Here is a 14,263-nt window from a genome sequence, read left to right as displayed (position 1 = left end):
AAGACCATAATTCATCAAAGCAGCGCATGAGGGAGTCTCTTCTGCCCATGCGGGTGTGGCGGCTACAATTTCGTTATTGCAAGCTCGTTATTGGTGGCCAGGTCTATACAAACAGACCAAGCATTATGTCCTTTGTTGTGATATCTGGCAATAAATCAAGGGGTCCAAGGGGTCCACCATCAAACGCATACCGCAGACACCCCTCCTAATTTCTAACGAACCATTACAATATGTGTACTTGGACCATTGCGTTCCCCTGACATCTGATAGTGCATACAAATACATTTTAGTCGCTGTTGACTCCTGCTCCAGATTTCTATGGGTGTGGCAACAACGCTCGGCTGCCGCCCGGACTGTTATTAAAGATTTGCAACTCTTTATCTGCACATATGCAGTTGCGGCTTTCCACTCGGACCAGGGCCCTGCTTTTGCCTCAGGGGCATTCAGGGATGCCATAGCTTTGTTAGAGGTTTAACTCTGTTACTTGTTTCCATTTCATCCCGAGGGAAATAGTGTTGTGGAGCGACGAAACCGAGATTTAAAGCAATCCTTAACAGCCAGAGTATTAGGTATGGGTCGTAGTTTGCTTAATCACCTGTATGGAGTCGAGAGAGCACTTAATAATCTCCCTAGAAGGTCCCTGGGGGGGGTTGTATGTCATACGAGTGCCTGTTTGGAACTTGAATGTGTGTTCCAGATCTTGATGGTCCTGGCGTGGAGGCAGCAGAAACACCCTTTGACATAAATGAACGTGTCACTCTCTTGCAGTAATGACAACAGTTCCGTGACAACAACGCTTCTGCCAATGCTGCCTCTTTAGGAATTAAAGATGTACCAATAACATCTACCGGCTGGATTCCAAAGGTTGGGGATACAGTATGTGAAAAAGTTGCTGTGAAAAAGGAGTTTGGTCTTTCCTATCGTGCACCGGTTCCAGTCCTGGAAATACAGAGTACCAGAACTGTTATTTTACCACTCCTACCTGGTTCTAAAGGAAACCCGCCTGTCTCCATCGACAATGTCAAGTTAAACCATGTGGCCAATCCTGCACAGCAGACCAAGAGGAACAATCAGTAGTACCCGAATCCCTCTCACTACTAGTCAAGATATCCCTCTACAAGTTTTGAGCAGCAATGCTGACGCCTCTCCGAGCTTGCAGAGAGTGGAAAATGGTCTTGCATTAGTTCCACTAACATCTATTGCAACAGGCAATACAGAAATTGCTGATCAATTTGACTAGACCGCTACACAAACGGATGGCGTCATTTATTATGAACCACCGTGGGAGACTTCTTCCAGTTCTCCTCCTTCGAATACGGCTCCAATTTTTGCACAAACTGCTTCTGGATATTTTGCCGACATTAATGACACCTTTTTGGACTCATCTGCCTCTTCTGCATATGAACTGTCAAGAACACGTAAGCTGATAATTTGGCTCAAAACAAATTACTTTATTTTCCCATGGAACTATCTGTGGCTTTCTTTGACCGTATTAGCTTTCCTTCTTTGGATTGGCTTTTTCATTGTTTTCTTTCTGCTGATACATGGTCATTACCTTCTTGAACGAGCAACAGTTGAACTGGTGGATGCGATCCTAAAACCCCATTTTTCTTCTCACAAAGTCCACAGAGACTTGTCTTTCGTGAACATTTCCGCTATACCAATTCCTGATAGGATTGTTTGGGATAAAGTCACATTTGATATATATACGGCCCGACAGAGGTCATTCAAATACCATGTGTGTTTAAACTTTCTATGAATGATTTAATAATACCCGGAGTTGTTTCTGATGACTGGGATGTGAAAACAGTTGATTCTATGATGACTGAGTTGCAGTATTTCACTGTATTTGAAAGTGAGGATGTTTATCAATCCAAAGAGAATTATGGTGACATGTTCTTCTATAATTATTATTAATACAATTTCATTCACAGAGCAAGTACCCCAAAGACTATTTTTAACTACAGACAATGGTAACATTGTCAAACTCCACCACCAGGGAGTTCTAAAACATATTCTGAAAAATGTGCATATTTTTCTGGGCACAGTGCTAAAAATGCCTAGTCATATTATTTCAAATTGCCATTTATGAAAAATATACACATATTATTGACAGATACGAAATTAATTTATTCGGATTCCTTTGTTTCCCGGTTGGCTATTAGAAGGCTACGGATATTGGCTGACGTAGATGGACTTAAAAAGTGTGTGGGGAACAAAAAATTGGCAAATAAGGGAAAAGGAAGCTTTGTTTAGAGCATGCCTGATACCTGTTCAAGTGATATGTTTGAATGAAATTGTACAACAGACAAGTTGTTTAGACCTGGCAAAAGTTAAGTATTTGAATGCGCCCAGTATTCCTGCCCCTGCAAAATTTTACAAATGGCAAAAGTATATAAATGCAACTGAAGATCAGCTCGATTAATGCGTCCAAAACGGCACGTTTAATGCTTCACTTTCACATCCTGGTGGGTGGTTATTGTGGCCAGTGAATATCAATGGGTGTCATAAACGTTCTGTAAACTCTACATGGGATTTTAGAACAAGTAGGACTGACCCTCACTATGGGGGTCATTCTAACCCTGGCGGTAAAAACCGCCAGGGCGAATGACCGCGGTAGCACCACCAACAGGCTGGCGATGCACCGCTGGGCATTCTGACCGCGGCGGTTCAGCCGCGTCCAGAAACGGAAAGTCGGCGGTGTACCGCCGACTTTCCGCTGCCCTTGAGAATCCTCCATGCGCGCTCCGCCGCCATGGGGATTCTGACACCCCCTACCGCCATCCTGTTCCTGGCGGGTCTCCCGCCAGGAACAGGATGGCGGTAGGGGGTGCCGCGGGACCCCTGGGGGCCCCTGCAGTGCCCATGCCAATGGCATGGGCACTGCAGGGGCCCCCGTAAGAGGGCCCCAATAGGAATTTCAGTGTCTGCCTAGCAGACACTGAAATTCGCGACGGGTGCTACTGCACCCGTCGCACTCCAGCAACTCCGCCGGCTCCATTCGGAGCCGGCTTCGTCGTTGCTGGGTCTTTCCCACTGTGCTGGCGGGCGGCCTTTTGGCGGTCGCCCGCCAGCACAGCGGGAAAGCCAGAATGGCCGCCGCGGTCTTGTGACCGCGGTGCGGTCATTTGGCGGTAACCGCATGGCGGGCGGCGACTGCCGCCCGCCGCGGTTAGAATCACCGCCAATGTGTCATCTGAACACGCGGGTATAGTGACAACATACAGTGTAGAGAAACTATGCCAGAAATGGTTGAAGAGTTCCTCACTAAATGCTGTTAGAGAACACCTCAGTCTCCTGTCTAATAATACTGGCTACAGGATTTCCTGTTAGGCCCCAGAAAACAATGCAGAAAAGGCTTCTTATATGTAGTCTATAATGAAATTTGGAAATTTGGGGACTCCAGAACTACCGGCAGCAGGGACAGCATGTCCCAGAAATTGCTCTAGGCTCCAGGGGGCGGGGCCACATCTTGCCACGCTTGTAAGCGCGTCAGATCCCCGCGACGCGGGACTCCAGAACTACCGGCAGCAAGGACAGCAAGCCCCAGAAATCGCTCCAGGCTCCAGGGGGCGGGGCCACTTCTTGCCGCGCTTGTAAGTGCTTCAGATCCCCGCAACGCCTGACTCCAGAACTGCTGGCAGCAGGGACAGCAAGTCCCAGAAATCGCTCCAGCCTCCAGGGGGCGGGGCCACATCTTACTGCGCTTGTAAGCGCTTCAGATCCCCGTGATGTGGGACGCGTGTGGGCGATGCCCGGGCAAAGCCCGGGCCAAGGGCAGGCCCGTCGTGCGCCCGTCATCGGCCGGAAAAGGCTGGACTGGACCACCTCCTTGACAATTGTACTGTGGGGAGCAATGTGGTAAGCAGTTTTTGAGCAGATTTGAGCCCTATGTCTATGTTTAGTTTAACTTTATCCTAAAGGCTGTGTAGTGCTGGACTAGTATTGAGACTGGTATTTGGGCAGCCCCCGCCTTACATATACCTCCTAGGGCCCGGCTCTTTGGATTAGATATATATATCCCCATTATACAATGGGCAAAAGGAAAAACACCACTCAATGGGGTGATGGTATCCAGGGTACGCATTCCCAACCGACTATAACTAGTTATTTATCTTCTGTGATTGGGGCCATTGAAACCGAAATTGTGCAGGTCGAAGAAAAGATCAGGGCTACTCATAAACTTACCCAGAAAATTCCTCTTGAGCCCCTGGTCCACATATTTTGCTAGTACAGGGCCTCAGGGCTCTTCTAGGAGCACTTTCAATCACAATTTATTCCAGTCTGAACCTTGCGCTCCCTCTTCACAATTGCCTATTGTGTGTGATGAAGATATTGTGGATCTTTTGTTGCGGTCTCCCCACCACCTAAAAAAAGAAAAGAGGGAGCTCGCCCTAAACATTTGAAATCTTCAAAGCGGACCACAAGGCGAAAGGGGAAAGGGAAATACTTGTTTAATTACGGACCCACCAGTCGATTCATCATTAGCCGCAGGCTTACGAACTGAGGACTTAGACCCAGGCACAAGGGAAAAGAGAGTTACCTGGGATGATTATGCACATAAAATAGATTCCATGCTTAAACCTCTTTTTACAGCTTTGGAGGAGAAGCTAGTAACTTTAATAACTACAAAATTTGAACATTTGTAAAAGGACATGATTGAGCAGATCACTCAAACATTTCCTGCACAACTTGCTAATCCCCATATGCAGGTGGCCTTGTCTGAACATCAAGAAGCACCGCATATTGATCGACCAATTCCCTATGACCCACCCAAGGTTCACCCTACAGGTGGCCATGGAAGCTTATTTACAGAGACTGTTCCCACCTTGGTAGGCAGATTGAGAACCCCTTCAGATTGTATAACGGTCCCTCAGAATAATCTTATTACTGCCCAAAATAAAATTCTGCAACTTCCACCAGATTTCATGCAATATGTTTTGGTCTTAGCTAATGTCCCTCCCCTTGAACCTCTATGTAGGGAAGATACTACGGCGTTAATGAGGAAATGTGCTCATTGGCTGAGGCAAAAGTTTAGTTATCAACTTGATTTAAATAATAAGATTCTTATGGCATGCAGAGTGAAGTGGGTGGGTCTTTCAAAGAAGGTATATGATGGTGATTGCATTTTGATTCATTTTGTTAACCCTTGCTTGGTTAATCGTTTATTGATGGATTCATTACGCTATGCTGAGGAAAGAAGGGATTCAAATATATCCTTTGAGCTTTTTTTATGATTCAATCGCATTACCTATCTCCTCTACTGTGGCCCATTGTGATTTCAATGTGAAGATGTCTATGACATTTCTAGAGGAAAATACCCTCAGAAGTAGTCAGGCTTTGACTTCTCTAGATGTGAATGATTGACAGATGGTAAAGAACAGCTCCATAATAGGCGCTCCAAATGAAGAAGTGGTTGGTAATGGGTATGTAACCCCGATATTATGGAACAGGCCTGATGAGTTAGATACTTCCCCTCAAGATATAGCAGATGTTTCTACAAACAAGGAGCCAGTGGCTGGGATTTGTAATAGGAATATAGCTTTAACATTGATTAGCTGGAATATTGCGGGGCTTCGGTCCAAGGTTAAAAACCCAGAGTGGCTGGAATTATATATAATTATGAAGTTATTTGTTTTCAGGAAACTTGATCTACTGACCCTTTTTTTTTGGATGGGTATTTCTTTGCATTTCGACAAGCAACCCCTTCCTTAGTGGGCAGGGCAAGCGGGGGGCTTTCGGTTCTTGTTTCCTTGCAGCTTCCCAAAATGGAGGCGTCTTTGGTTTGGTCTTCTGCATTTTTTATGGTCGTACAATTATTGATGGAGGGGAACAAGGGCTTTTTGCTTATTCATTTTTATAATAAGATTCCGCGTGATTCCCTGAATGTAAGTCTTGAGGAGTTGATGGACTTCCTCGATTTTTATGGGAAGTTTCAGGACAGTGACTTAGTCATGATTTGGGTTGGAGATTTTAATGTGCCATTATGTAATCAGGAATCCCCACACGCTTGTGGCACTTTTATGGGGGAGAGACGTCCACACATTTCACCCATTCCAATCAAGGTGAAGCCTTAAATACTCTCATTTATAAATTTGATCTTGTTTTTGCTAGGGAGAAGACCGTTACACATATTCAAAAGATACCCACTTACACGGGGAATTCTAAAGGTAGCATTATAGATTTTATCTCAATTAGCTCCCCAGACTTCCATTTAATTTTGGATTTTAAGATAATACCACATTGTGCCAGTGACCACAATCCCCTGTGTATTAACTTAGTTTTTCATAATAGTTCAACTTTGTTAGAAATGGGGTTTCGGGTTGGCTAGGGTATGCACCTCAGCCAGGCAGAACTTACCCACTCTAGTCAGGGCAAGGGAGTTACACGTCCAAGATAACCCCTGCTCACCCCCTTGGTAGCTTGGCACGAGCAGTCAGGCTTAACCCGGAGGCAATGCGTAAAGCGTTTGCACAACACACACATACATGTGACGCAATATCCCCACCACAAAGGAAACACAACACCAGATTATATGAAAATATACTGTATTGTACACAACGTAATTATTAGACCAACATCACATAACAGTACTATCCTGCTACCTTAGCAGTTGTCAGAACGTTACACATTAGTTACTCTGCAAACTAGCAGTAGTCACACATAACACACAGGTTACTCAGTATTCTGCAACATAAGCAGTAGTCAGGAAACACGTTATCACATTAGAACACTTGTCATAAGAATATCATAAAACGCCCATAGTAGGAACATTAGAAAACCTATGGCAAGTTAGGGAAACATATTAGCAAGTCATGCCCATAAAAGGAACATGTGCACACATATGTAAAAGCATCATAGAACAGGTAGGTAATATACCACAATTAATAAAGTCTGTAGAAAGAACTTTAAATCGTAATTATATTTGTCCATTTAAAAGTACCTGGGAATGATGAAGAGGCACTTCCAGTGCCTAAAACGAATCATGGGGCCCCCGGCGCTCTTCTGCGCAAAACGGGGGCCTCCCTAAACTTGGCAAATAGAGAGGGGCGGCACGCACCCTCTCTGTTTCCTTGGCGGGCCCCTTCTGGGACCCGTGTTCATTGGAGGGCCCCCCGGGCCTCCACCAGCCCTCTCCAAGGGGGGCCCAAGTCAGGGAGATCCTCGGGTTAAGGAGGGGGGCGCCACACACCCCCTCCGATCTGCGAGCGGGCCCCTCTGGGGGCCCGCAACTTCCTGGGGTCTCCCGGGGCCTCCGTCGGCCCTTTCAGCAGGGGAGACCCCTTTGTGCTGGCCTCTGGCCCACAAGGGGGCCCACCAGAGAGCTGGCGGCGGGGGCGAGCCTCCGATGAGGCTGCCTCCCTGCCCGCACACGTCGGGGAGAGCCCTTCGGGGCTGGAGCAGGAGAGGGAGAGGCGTCCTCCTCTCCCTCCGGCTCCAACAACAAACGCCGGCACCAGGTCGGGCTGGCCGGTGCCCCGGGGGCGCTCCTTGGAGCGATCCCTACCCCGGGGGCACCGCTAGGAGCAGGCTTGCTCCTCGTTATTTCCGAAGTGGTTTCCTCGTGCCCCGGGGGCACGGAGCGGAGCGCGATCCTCGCGCTTCACAGCATTTATCTCCCCGGGCTGCGGTGGTGATTTTTTTACCAACGAAGCGCTTTTCACAGCGCTTAGGCAAATTATGCAGCCTGGGCTGCGGCGGTGATTTTCATCAACGAAGAAGCGCTTCACAAAGCGCTAGGGCACAGTTTAAAGCCCGGGCTGCGGCGGTGATTTCTTCTTGGAAAAGAAAAGCGCTTTCCAAGCGCTATAGTGCATCAACAGCCCAGCAACTGAAGGAATGCCTTGTTCTCCTTCAAAGCATTCTGGGCAAAGGTTTAAACGAGCGTTGCAGGGATCAGGGGCCACAGCACCCTGCCCCTGGGAACAACCAAACTAGAAAAAGCACAAAGCTGGTGGGTCCAGCTACAGGCCAGCACAGGGGGTGCAGATGGTGGCAGTTCCTCATAGTGACCAGGCAGGTCACAGGTCAGCACAGCAGCAGCAGTCCATGGCGGTTTCCTGGTGAGTCCATTCATCAGCGTTCTGTGTCCAGTTTCAAGTTCCAAGAATGTTCAAATTGTGGGGAAAATTCCCCTGTACTTATAGTCAGTTCTTACAGTGTTTTACAGTGGTAGGGAGAGGAGGTTCCAGCCAGTTACAACTGGTTCTGGGAGTGCCCCCTCTCTCCTTTCAGCACAGGCTCCAAACATCAGTGGGGGGTTAACGACCCTATTGTGTGAGGCCAGGGCACAGCCTTTACAAATGTAGGTGTGCCCCGCCTCTCCCTTCTCTCAGCCCAGGAAGACTATTCAGTATGTAGATGCACCTCAGTGACACCTCCACCCTCCCTGTGTACAGGCTGTCTGAAAAGTATGCACAAAGCCCCAACTGTCACTCTGCCCAGACGTGGATTGGAGTCAAGCTGCAAAACACCAGAATCATAAGCACAGATAAATGCGCACTTTCTAGAAGTGGCATTTCTGTGATAGTAATAAAAAATACACCCACACCAGTAAGCAGTATTTATTATCACCATCACAACCATACCAAACACGCCTACGCTAGCCCTCATAAATCAGACAATACCCCTACACATAAGGCAGGGCATTTCTAATGCAATCCTATGAGAAGGCAGCACTCACAGCAGTGAGACACCAAGTTAGGCTGTTTGTCACTACCAGGACAGGCCATGCAATATGGCACATGTCCTGCCTTTCTACATACATGGCACCCTGCCCACAGGGCGTACTTTAGGGGTGACTTACATGTAGTAAAAGGGGAGTCCTGGGCCTGGCAAGTAAATTTAGATGCCAGGTCCCTGTGGTAGAAAACTGCGCACACAGGCCCTGCGCTAGCAGGCCTGAGACAGGTTTGAAAGTCTACTTCAGTGGGTGGCGCAAGCAGCGCTGCAGGCCCACTAGTAGTATTTAATTTACAGGCCCTGGGTATAGAGATACCACTGTACAAGGGACTTATAGGTAAATTAAATATGCCAATCAGGTATAAACCAATCATACCAACTTTAGATGGGAGAGCACCTGCACTTTAACACTGGTCAGCAGTGATAAAGTGCTCAGAGTCCTAGAGCCAACAGCGAAAGGTCAGAAAAACCAGGAGGAAGGAGGCAAAAAGACTAGGGATGACCATGCGTATGGCCAAAAGTCCAACACAACCCCCTACCAGCCAAAATCCAGGGGAGAACAATCAATACCTTGATGTACTTTCCTGATTGGGGCGATAGAACAAGGACCCAGGCCCACAACAGCAGGGGCATGTTCCAGTTCTACGCCTTCCTGACTCCACTGGGATCTCTCTGTCAATGCGTCCCCGGCAGCCTAGACCAACCCACGGGGATTCTCTAGCTGCCAATGGCCAGAACCAGGCCCCAGGCCATCTAGGAGCCTCTGGTCTCTGAAACCATAATGAGTGGGGGGCGGTAGCCCCAGGTGCAAAGCAACCTGTCTCCACTCCATTTCTGATCAGTTCAGGGGCTCTACCCTGCCACTGATCCACCAACCTAGGGTCCGCACCCATAGGTTCTACAGGGGCTAGAGGCGAGGCTCTCCTCCCTCTACCCCTCCTTCTAGGATCCCGCCCTCCTCTCCTAGGAGGGGTATCACCAGAATCCACACTTGCCAGGGTGCTGGGTACAGCAGCCCTGCACAACTTTCTCGCCAGCCCAGGATCACTACCTGGCGACTGACCACCCAACCTAGGGACGACACCCTTGGGTTGCACCGGGGTCCAGGGCAGGCTTCCCCCTCCCTGAACCCCACTTCCAGAGTCCTGCATCTCCCCACCTCGGGAGAAGCCACCAGAAGTTTCACACGGGGAGGTGAGCGCACTAACCGCCCCCCCAACCAGGTCAGAGTTTACCCCCTGAACCTGTCTATCTAGTCCAGGGACGACACCCTTAGACTGGACCATTGCCCAGCGAACCAGGACTTCCTTGGGAGCACACCTACCCCCTACCAGATCAGAGCTTACCCCCTGAATCTGGCAATCCAACCCAGAGTCACTACCCTGCGGTTGAACCACTGCCTGGCGCACCAGGACTTCCTTGGGAGCACACGTACTCCCCATCAGGTCAGAGTTTACCCCCTGAACCTGATCATCCAACCCAGAGTCACCACCCTGCGGTTGAATCATTGCCTGGCGCACCAGGACTTCCTGGGGGGCACACCTACCCCCCACAAGGGAAACACTTTCCCCAAGGGCCATACAAGAGTCTGGCTGGCGCAGGTCTCCTGACCTCTGCCCATCTGACAGAGTCTGGATTCCCCCCAGCCCAGAAATGGTCTCACCAAGGTCATTCCTGGGGGGCTCTGCTCTCAGAGCTGACCCCTGACCCTCCAGGTTCTCCACTGGGGCCCGCAGCCCCCTCTCAACCCTATGTCTGGATTTCTGCCTCCTCCGCTGTAGAGCGAGACTACCAGACCCCAGGACCGGCGGAACGCTATCACCAGCCACCCGCCCAAGTCCTAATGACAAAATGGGATCCTTCTGAACAGCTGGCCCTACGGCACAGGCTAGGCTCACCTCCTGGCGTTCACTCATGGAACCCTCCAGGACCTGGGACTGGAGCTCGGGTACCCTGGGCCTCAGCCCAACCCAATTCCCTCTCCTCTGAGACTGGACATGGGGTGCCTTACCCGCCCCAATACACTGGGACCTACCTGGGACACAAGCCTTTCCCACCACACCTGGTTGGGAAACACCTAGACCACTCTCATTAGGAACACCCCCTAATGTCACACCAGACCCTCTGGTACGCAACCAGAAGTCTGCCTCCTTTGCAAGCTCCCTGGGGTCAGAGAGCTCACACACTGACAAGTGTTGGCGTAACTCTGAAAAACAACAACGAAACAGGTGCTCTCTGAGAATCAGATTAAACAGCCCTTCAAAATTGTTTACTGTGCTACCCTTCACCCATCCATCTAGTGCAATGCAGCAATCCTCCACAAACTCCTCCCAAGACTGGTGGGACAGTTTCTTACCACCCCTAAACCTTTTTCTGTATTCCTCAGGGGAAAAACCATACTTCACAATCAGTGCGTTCTTCACAGCGGAGTACCCCTCCCTGTCACTCTCTTCTAGAGTCAGTAGGGCATCCCTCCCCTCCTCAGGAATAAAACTCCCTAGGCCAGTTCCCCAATCCTTCTCAGGGATCCTGCGCTCTACCAGAGCCTTCTCATATTCCTTTAACCACTGACGTATGTCAACCCCCTCTTGGAACCTAGGTACCAGATCTATGGGTATGTGAGGAACCTCTTTGCTACAGCACTGTACATTGCTGCCGCCACTGGACTCCACCTGCAACGCTGGTGAGTCCAGAACCTTCAGACTGCGCTCTAGAGCGAGTCTTTCTCTGGCAAAGGCCCTCTCTGCCTCTGCCATTCTCTCCTGTACTAAGGCCTTCTCTACCTCAGCCCTTCTCTCCTCAACAGCTAGGCGCGCTAACTGCAACTTCAGGTCCCTCTCTTCCCGCCTATCTCTTAGCTCATCAGGCGTCAAGGAATGAGAGGTAGCCCTGCTTCTTACACTGGACCCAGCAAGGGACTCCCTATCACTGGGGCCTTCCCTGTCAACTGGCGTCCCCAACCGGTCATTCTCACCCTCCTGATCAGTCTCTCTACCACTCTCTAGGGATGAGGTCTGGGAGCCCTCCCATTGGGATCCCTCGCTACACTCAGGATCCTCTGGGTACCCCCTACGCACACTCCCTCCCTGGGTAAATGTCACAAACCTTTCAAAGAAATTCAGAGATCTCCTGAGGTCCCCTTCTACAGGCAGCCCTCTCTCTCTACAGAACCCCTCTAATTCCCCCTGCGTGTAAAACGGCAGGTCCTCTAAATCAAAGGTAAGCCCCATCTTGAAAAGGTACAAATAACTCAACTGTGACAATCACAGTACCCAAGCGTGAGAACTGAAAACAGGAAAAATGACCAAAGAGAGAAAGTTAAGGGAAGCCAAACATGTGATGATCTCAACGCAATCCTTGTAGTGAAATAATGAGTCACAATGGTATTGTGCAAGCGCAAGTCCTATCCTCACCGCTGACTTCCAATGTTAGAAATGGGGTTTCGGGTTGGCTAGGGTATGCACCTCAGCCAGGCAGAACTTACCCACTCTAGTCAGGGCAAGGGAGTTACACGTCCAAGATAACCCCTGCTCACCCCCTTGGTAGCTTGGCACGAGCAGTCAGGCTTAACCCGGAGGCAATGCGTAAAGCGTTTGCACAACACACACATACATGTGACGCAATATCCCCACCACAAAGGAAACACAACACCAGATTATATGAAAATATACTGTATTGTACACAACGTAATTATTAGACCAACATCACATAACAGTACTATCCTGCTACCTTAGCAGTTGTCAGAACGTTACACATTAGTTACTCTGCAAACTAGCAGTAGTCACACATAACACACAGGTTACTCAGTATTCTGCAACATAAGCAGTAGTCAGGAAACACGTTATCACATTAGAACACTTGTCATAAGAATATCATAAAACGCCCATAGTAGGAACATTAGAAAACCTATGGCAAGTTAGGGAAACATATTAGCAAGTCATGCCCATAAAAGGAACATGTGCACACATATGTAAAAGCATCATAGAACAGGTAGGTAATATACCACAATTAATAAAGTCTGTAGAAAGAACTTTAAATCGTAATTATATTTGTCCATTTAAAAGTACCTGGGAATGATGAAGAGGCACTTCCAGTGCCTAAAACGAATCATGGGGCCCCCGGCGCTCTTCTGCGCAAAACGGGGGCCTCCCTAAACTTGGCAAATAGAGAGGGGCGGCACGCACCCTCTCTGTTTCCTTGGCGGGCCCCTTCTGGGACCCGTGTTCATTGGAGGGCCCCCCGGGCCTCCACCAGCCCTCTCCAAGGGGGGCCCAAGTCAGGGAGATCCTCGGGTTAAGGAGGGGGGCGCCACACACCCCCTCCGATCTGCGAGCGGGCCCCTCTGGGGGCCCGCAACTTCCTGGGGTCTCCCGGGGCCTCCGTCGGCCCTTTCAGCAGGGGAGACCCCTTTGTGCTGGCCTCTGGCCCACAAGGGGGCCCACCAGAGAGCTGGCGGCGGGGGCGAGCCTCCGATGAGGCTGCCTCCCTGCCCGCACACGTCGGGGAGAGCCCTTCGGGGCTGGAGCAGGAGAGGGAGAGGCGTCCTCCTCTCCCTCCGGCTCCAACAACAAACGCCGGCACCAGGTCGGGCCGGCCGGTGCCCCGGGGGCGCTCCTTGGAGCGATCCCTACCCCGGGGGCACCGCTAGGAGCAGGCTTGCTCCTCGTTATTTCCGAAGTGGTTTCCTCGTGCCCCGGGGGCACGGAGCGGAGCGCGATCCTCACGCTTCACAGCATTTATCTCCCCGGGCTGCGGTGGTGATTTTTTTACCAACGAAGCGCTTTTCACAGCGCTTAGGCAAATTATGCAGCCTGGGCTGCGGCGGTGATTTTCATCAACGAAGAAGCGCTTCACAAAGCGCTAGGGCACAGTTTAAAGCCCGGGCTGCGGCGGTGATTTCTTCTTGGAAAAGAAAAGCGCTTTCCAAGCGCTATAGTGCATCAACAACCCAGCAACTGAAGGAATGCCTTGTTCTCCTTCAAAGCATTCTGGGCAAAGGTTTAAACGAGCGTTGCAGGGATCAGGGGCCACAGCACCCTGCCCCTGGGAACAACCAAACTAGAAAAAGCACAAAGCTGGTGGGTCCAGCTACAGGCCAGCACAGGGGGTGCAGATGGTGGCAGTTCCTCATAGTGACCAGGCAGGTCACAGGTCAGCACAGCAGCAGCAGTCCATGGCGGTTTCCTGGTGAGTCCATTCATCAGCGTTCTGTGTCCAGTTTCAAGTTCCAAGAATGTTCAAATTGTGGGGAAAATTCCCCTGTACTTATAGTCAGTTCTTACAGTGTTTTACAGTGGTAGGGAGAGGAGGTTCCAGCCAGTTACAACTGGTTCTGGGAGTGCCCCCTCTCTCCTTTCAGCACAGGCTCCAAACATCAGTGGGGGGTTAACGACCCTATTGTGTGAGGCCAGGGCACAGCCTTTACAAATGTAGGTGTGCCCCGCCTCTCCCTTCTCTCAGCCCAGGAAGACTATTCAGTATGTAGATGCACCTCAGTGACACCTCCACCCTCCCTGTGTACAGGCTGTCTGAAAAGTATGCACAAAGCCCCAACTGTCACTCTGCCCAGACGTGGATTGGA

This window comes from Pleurodeles waltl, chromosome 7 (assembly GCF_031143425.1).
Source record: "Pleurodeles waltl isolate 20211129_DDA chromosome 7, aPleWal1.hap1.20221129, whole genome shotgun sequence".
Taxonomy (NCBI): Eukaryota; Metazoa; Chordata; class Amphibia; order Caudata; family Salamandridae; genus Pleurodeles; species Pleurodeles waltl.
Note: the sequence above shows the minus strand (reverse complement) of the source record.